Source organism: Chrysochloris asiatica, unplaced genomic scaffold (assembly GCF_000296735.1).
Source record: "Chrysochloris asiatica unplaced genomic scaffold, ChrAsi1.0 scaffold00061, whole genome shotgun sequence".
NCBI classification, from domain to species: domain Eukaryota; kingdom Metazoa; phylum Chordata; class Mammalia; order Afrosoricida; family Chrysochloridae; genus Chrysochloris; species Chrysochloris asiatica.
Genome location: NW_006408579.1, coordinates 2,195,851 through 2,203,322, shown reverse-complemented (window position 1 = coordinate 2,203,322; position 7,472 = coordinate 2,195,851). Strand labels below are relative to the sequence as shown.

The following is a 7,472-nucleotide window of genomic DNA, read 5'->3' as shown; positions in this document are numbered from 1 at the left end:
TAAGGTGCACCTATTGGTCTCTCCATGTGGAGAAGAAAGAAGAGTGATGAAAACTGAAGATGCTTGGAATCAACTAGCCCAATGGACAAATGGAGCATGTGAACATTAGTTACATGAATCTGAGACCATAAGCACTAGATGGTGACTTGCTCCCACTACAAAATTCTCTGAAAGGGATCACATTAAAAGGTCCTGGATAAAATGGGTGAAAATGTGGAACAAAATGTAAAATTATTAAAGAAGACCAGGCTTACTGGTTAGACAGAGACTGGAGGAACCTGAGACTATGGTCCTCGGCCACCCTTCAGGTGATCAGATAGCAGTAGAGCAGTAAATAGGGGGACAATAGCACTAGTAAGTTATGTTCACCATGGAATAATCAATCATTCAAGATCAAAAGGACAAAGTTGAGAAGGGTTGGGAAGGAGGGTGGAATGGAACTAGAACCCACAGGGAGGAAGTGGAATAATTGCTGTTACATGGAGGGGATTGCAGTCATTGAGATGAAACAAAGTGTATGATTTGTTGGATGTAAATGTGATGATCTTGTCTGTAAATCTTCACTCAATCAACAATAAAAAGTCAAAAAAAAAAAAAAAAAAAAAAAAGAAGAAATAGTACCTAACATAGGATGTCCCTTTCAAGAGGCTGATTGATCACAACAGATCACATCATAGGAGATGTTGACATCATTACATAACCTCCAAACCATTGAGAATCATGGCTTAGTCAAGGTGACACATGAGTTTTTTCAGACACAATTCAATCCATGACCCTCCTTCTGACAGTATCACCCAATGATGTGGTCTGCACTTTCTGTACTTGCTTAATGACGTCACTGTACATTTGCTTTTTTTTAAAATTTAAATTGAATGAATGGTTGAGGCCTAGAAATAATTAACAGTGTGTCAAAGTTTCATTGGGGAGTGGCCCATCAGGTTGTTATTGATTGGAATTTTTTTCTTCTCAATTGAAGATAACAAGGTCATATCAGGAGTAACCCTGTTGGGGAGTTTCACTGCAATGACTGTTACAATTTGCTCAACTGGAACTGGAAGTCTAAAGATTTTCTTTAGAAGGTTTATGTGGCAGAAAATGGGAGGTGGGTATTTGTTGAGACCTTCCTGATTTTCACTAACATTAGGAAGAAGGAAAAAATGTAGGAACAGTCTTGATTATGAGAACATTGTTAAAGAAAATCAACAGATATTTTGTAAATGGTCAAATGAATAATGTAATTCAAAATGAGAATGATCAGCATTCCATATCAGCTTTGATGAGAAGATAAGAATGTTTTTAAATTAGTGTATTGAGTATTTGAATAAAAATTACTGTTTATACCAGGCTCGAAGATGTTTTTTTGTTTTTTTTTTCCTAATGTTTTATTGTGAATTATGTGATAGTTTACATGGGAGAACATTAGTTTTGCATTCATCCTGTCCTATATCGTTTCATTGCTAATGGTTACAATCCCCTCCATGCATCATCCACCAACCAAAGGGTATACCCTGCAAGCCTGCCCCCCACCCCTCCCCGGCCGTCAGCACACAGCCCCTCTCCCTCTCTGGGTCTAAAGTCCCCAGCTGCTCCATCTCTCCACATCATCATCTCTGCCACCATCTCTGGCATCACTGCTTCTCTGGGTAGGGTCCCACTCTCCGCTCTTCTTCCCTCATGGTCCCAGGGATCTCTGCTCCTAGACTGCAAAGTTAATCACTCCCCTCCTTGCTACGAAATGTCTACCTTTACATTTCCAACCCTCACAATCAGTCCTGATAACAATTCTTCACTACTGTATCACAAGAGACCTAGCCACATTTTATTTCATCAGCGCCACCTAGACAGATTGGATACTACTCAGTGGAGATTCTACCTTCCTCCATACCCTCTGGATCTAGGTTCCCTCTTAAAAGCTTGTAAGCCAGTCACTTCTCTTGAAGGTGTTTTTAAAAAAGCTTTTCCTCAGTATATTTTAATAGTAAGAATGAAACTGAAAACATTTTTCATCAAATTTTACATTTTACACTGTCAGTTTGTTGTACTGTGGTAGCTTGTGTTGGCTGTGAAGCTACACCATTGGTACTTTTAAATACCACAGGGTTAACCATGGTAAACAGGTTCAAACGGAGCTTCCAGACTAAGACAGACTAAGAAGAAAGAGACGCAGATAATTTCTGAATGGTTAGCCACTGAAAACCTTAAGAATAGCTGTGGAACACTATCAGGCATAGTGCTGGAAGTTGAGTCCCTCAGGTTGAAAGGCACTCAGAATATGACTGGGGAAGAGCTACCTCCTCAAAATACAGTTGACCTTAATGATGTGGATGGAGCAAAGTTTTCAGACCTTCATTTGTTGATGTGATACAACTAAAAATAGGAAGAAACAACTTCAAATATCCATTAATAATCAGAACATGGAATACACAAAGTTTGAATCTAGGGAAATTGGAAGTTGCCAAATATGAAATGGAATACATAAAGATGGATATAATAGGCATTAGTGAGCAGAAACAGACAAGCATTGGTCATTTGGAATGGTTTAGCATGCTGGGAACGGAAAACTGAAGAGAATTGTTGTTGTATTCATCATCAAAAGAGCATTTCAAGATCTATCTTGAAATACAATACTGTCTGTGACAGGAAAATATCCATACACCTACAAGGAAGACCAGCTTTTCAAACTCATCCAGCAGTACTAAACAAAAACAAGAACTAGGAAGACCAGTTGTTGTTGTTGGGTGCTATTGAGTCGGTTCCAACTCATAGTGACCCTACGCACAACAGAAAGAAACACAGCCTGGTCCTGGCTAACCTCACAATTGTTGCTACAGCTGAGCCCATTGCTTCTACCACTGTGCCAATCCATCTTATTGGGGGTCTTCTTCTTTTTCTCCCACCATGCACTTTACCAAACATGATATTCTTCTCCAGTGACAGTTCCCTCTCCTGACAACATATCTGAAGTATGAAAGATGAAGTTTGGGCATCCTGGCTTTCAATGAGTACTCTGGCTGTACTTCTCCCAACACAGATTTGTTTGTTTCATGGTACTTTCACTATTCTCCTGCAGTACCATAACTCAAATGCATCAATTTTTCTATGGTCTACCTTATTCACTGTCCAACTTTCACATGCATATGAGGTTATTGAAAATATCATGGCTTGGGTCAGGCATACCTTAGTCCTCAAACTGACATCTTTGCTCTTCAACACTTTAAAGAGGTCTTATGCAGCAGATTTGCCTAATGCAATACATTGTTTGATTTCTTGACTGCTGCTTCCATGAGTGTTGATGACTGATCTGAACAAAATGAAGTTATTGACAACTTCAATCTTTTCTCCATTAATATGGATGTTGTTTATTGGTCCAGTTGTGAGGATTTTTGTTTACTTTACATTGAGGTACAACCCATATCGAAGGCTGTGGTCATCAGCAGGTATCTTAAGTCTTCTTGGCTTTCAGCATGCAAGGCTGTATTATCTGCATACCGTAGGTTATTAACGAGTCTTCATCCAATCTTGATGCCATGTTTTACTTCATATAATCCAGCTTCTTAGATTTATTTGTTCAGCATGCAGATTGAATAAATATGGTGAAAGAATACCCTGGCACACACCTTTCCTAATTTGAGACCATTCAGTGTTCCCTTGTTTTGTTTAAACAACTGCCTCTTGGTCTATGTACAGTTTTCTCATGAGCACAATTAAGTGTTCCAGAATACTTAAACTTCACAGTGCTGTCCATAGCTGTTATGATCCACACAATTGAAAGCCTTTGCATAGTCAATAAAGCACAGGGAAAACATCTTTCTGGTATACTCTGCTTTCAGCCAAGATGCATTTGGTGTCTGCAAAGATATCCCCCCTCTCATGTCCTCTTCTGAATCTAGCTTGAATCTCTGGAAGTTCTTTGTTAATGTATTGTTGCAGCCATTTTTAGATGACTTTTAGTAAAACTTTACTTACATTAATCAATAACTTTAATCAATGATATTGTTCAATGATTTCCACATTCTGTTGGGTCTCCTATCTTTGGAAGAGGCACAAATATGGATCTTTCCAGTCAGTTGGCCAGGTAGTTATCTTCCAAATTTTTTGGCATAGATGAATGAGTGCCTCCAGTGCTGCATCAGTTTGTTGAAAGATTTCAATTTGCATTCCATCAATTCCTGGTGCCTTGTTCTTTGTTAATGCCTTCAATGCACCTTGGACTTCTTCCTCCAGTATCATTGGCTATTGATAATACCTCTTGAAATGGATGAACATCGATCATTTCTTTTTGTTACAGGGACTCTGTGTATTCCTTCCATCTTTTGATGCGTTTTGCATCATTCAATATTTTACCCATAGAATCCTTCAATACTGCAAGCAGAGGTTTGAATTTTTCCTTCAGTTCCTTCATCATGAGAAATGCTGAGCATGTTCTTCTCTTTTGGTTTTCTAACTCCAGGTCTTTGCACATCTCCTTATAATATTTGACTTTGTCTTCTTGAGCTAACCTTTGAAATTTTTGTATCTCCTTACTTCTTCCATTTGCTTTAGCATCTCTATGCTGGAAAGGAAGTTTCAGAGTCTCTTCTGACATCAATTTTGTTTTTTTCCTTTTTTCTTGTCATCTTAATGACCTTTTGCTTTCTTCCTGTATGATGTTCTTGATGTTATCCCATGACTCTTTAGTGTCTAATACATCAAATCTGTTCTTCAGATGATCTCTAAATTCATGTGGAATATATTCAAGGTCATATTTTGTCTCTTGTAGACTTATTTTCATTTTCTGCACCTTCAGCTTGAGTTTGCATATGAGCAGTAAGGTTTGTTTCATTGTCTGCCCCTGGCCTTGTTTGGGCTGATGCTATGGAACTTTTTCACTGTCTCTTTCCACAGTCAATTTGATTTCTGTGTATTCCATCTGGTGAAGTCCATCTGTATAGTCATCTTTTATGTCATTTATAAAAGGTATTCGCAATGAAGACGTCATTGGTCTTGCAAAATTCTATTTTGGGACCCCCAGCACCATTTCTATGGCAGCAAGGCCATATTTTCCAACTACTGATCCTTCCTTTTTGTTTCCAATCTTTGCATTCCAATCACCAGTAATCATCAATACATCTTGATTGCATGTTTGATCAATTTCAGACTGAAGGAATTGGTTGTTGTTGTTGTTGTTGGTAAGTGCCTTCGTGTTGTTTCCGACTCATAGTGACCCTGTATAGGGTTTCTGAGGAGCAGCTGGTGAGCTTGAACTGCTGACCTTGCAGTTCAAACTGACTTTGAGGTCCAGTGCATTAACCCACAGCGCTACACCAGGACTCTCTGGTGTGTAGTTGGAAGAATTAATCAATTTCATCATCACTGGTTTTAGCGGTTAGTGTGTAAATTTGAATAATAGTGGTATTAACTGGTCTTCCTTGTAAGTGTATGGATAGTATCCTATCACAGACAGCATTGTATTTCTTGATTGATCTTGATATATTCTTTTTGATGATGAATGCAATGTAATTCCTCTTCAGTTTATCATTCCTGTCTTAGTAAACTATGTGATTGTCAAACACAAAATGGCCAATACCAGTTTATTTCAATTCACTAACTCCTAGGATATTGATGTTCATGTGTTCCATTTCACTTTTGACAATTTCCAATTTTCCTAGATTCATATTTTGTATATTTCATGTTCCGATTATGAATGGATGTTTACAGCTGTTTCTCTTCATTCTGAGTTGTGTCCCATCAGCAAATGAAGGTCCCAAGGGCTTTTCTCCATTCACATCATCACGGTCAACTTTACTTTGAGGAGGCAGTTCTTCCCCAGTCGAATTTTGAGTGCCTCCAACCTGAGGGGCTCATCTTCTGGCACTATATCTGACAATATTCTGGTGTTCCTCATCATGTTTCAATATCAATAATCTGGTGCTGACAGTGTTCCACTGCTATTTATAAGCTGTTCAGTGACTAAATATTCAGAAGTAGTCCATCTCTCCTTCTTCCTATTATGTCTTCGTCTGGAAGCTCATCTGAAAGCTGTCCACCATGGGTGAATCTGCTGGTATTTAAAATACCCATGGCATAGTCTCCAGAATCACAGCAACACACAAGCCACCATAGTACAACAAACTGTCAGATGAATGGTGGATTAGTATTCAAATTTACACACCAAACACTAAAGGCAATTATAATTTAATTGAAGAATTCTCCCAACATCTACAGTCTGAAATTGATCAAACATGCAATCAAGATGTATTGATAATTACTAGTGATTGGAATGCAAAAGTTGGAAACAAAGAGGAAGGATTAGTAGTAGGAAAATATGGCCTTGCTGACAGAAATGATGCTGCAGATTGCATGATAGAATTTTGCAAGACTAAAGACTTCTTCATTGCAAATACCTTTTTGCAACAACATAAACAGCAGTTATGCATGTGGACCTTACCAGAGGAATACACAGGAATCAATTTGCCTATATCTGTGGGAAAAGTCAAAACAAGGCAAGGGACTGACTACAGAAGAGACCAACGGCTTGCTCATATGCAAATTTCTTCAGTTTCAGGTTGAAACTGAAGAAAATTAAAACAAGTCAGAAAGCCAAAATATGACATTGTTGTGGTGTATAGTCGAGTCAGTTCTGACTCATAGCGACCCTGTATAGGGTTTTTTGTTTGTTTTACTTTTATTTGCATTTTGTTTTAGGCTTAATTTATGCCTGAGTCATAAGTTTTGTTTTCTTCAGATTCTTTTGGGATATGTTTCTTCTGCACAACCTCCTCTTCTGGTTTAGGAACAATTTGTTCCTTTGCAGTGAGGACCATCTCAATGTGGTAGGGGGAGCTCATGTAAGGGTTGATCCGACCATGAGCTCTGTAAGTTCAGCAGCTCATCTTGGAGGCTTTGTTGACCTGGATGTGTACAATGACCACAACTAAACCCTTTGTTCAACATTGCTCCCTGAGTTTTTAAGCATGTGCAGCAAAAATTCAGCACTCTTTTTTGGGCAACTGACCCTGTGCCTAACCCCACTGTTTGACCTGGTCACACCTACCAACACCACCACTGTAATGTCGGACTGGTGCACATTGCTTCTGCCAAGTGGTATCTTTCAGATACTTGGTGGGTTTTCAGATAAATATATACTTGATGGCCTGGGCAGTTTCACGGGTGTCCTTAAAATGGACCTAGAGATTTGAGCCTCTTGATTTGCATGATTTTGTAGGGTTTTTTGGGTCAACTGAGTAGTGAACCATTTTGTCAGATTGCCTCAGGCCACTTAGGGGAAGAGTAGGTTTGAACTGCTGTTCTTGCAGTTAGCGGTCCAGTGCTTATCTACAGTGCCAAACTTTAAGTATATCTCATCTGAATTTAGAGAAAATCTCAAGAACAGATTTGATGTGCTAGACACTAATGAATGAAGACCAGAAGAGTTATGGGATGACATCAAGAATATCATACAGGCCATGAAGCTGCGAGCTAAGCCCTATAAT

The 7,472-nt window shown here is 38.8% G+C and overlaps 1 pseudogene; it reads right to left on the bottom strand.

The window, feature by feature from the left end:
* Positions 1 to 6,691: 6,691 nt before the first annotated feature.
* LOC102838593 lies at positions 6,692 to 7,235 on the bottom strand (annotated as a pseudogene).
* Between the last annotated feature and the right edge of the window lie 237 nt (positions 7,236 to 7,472).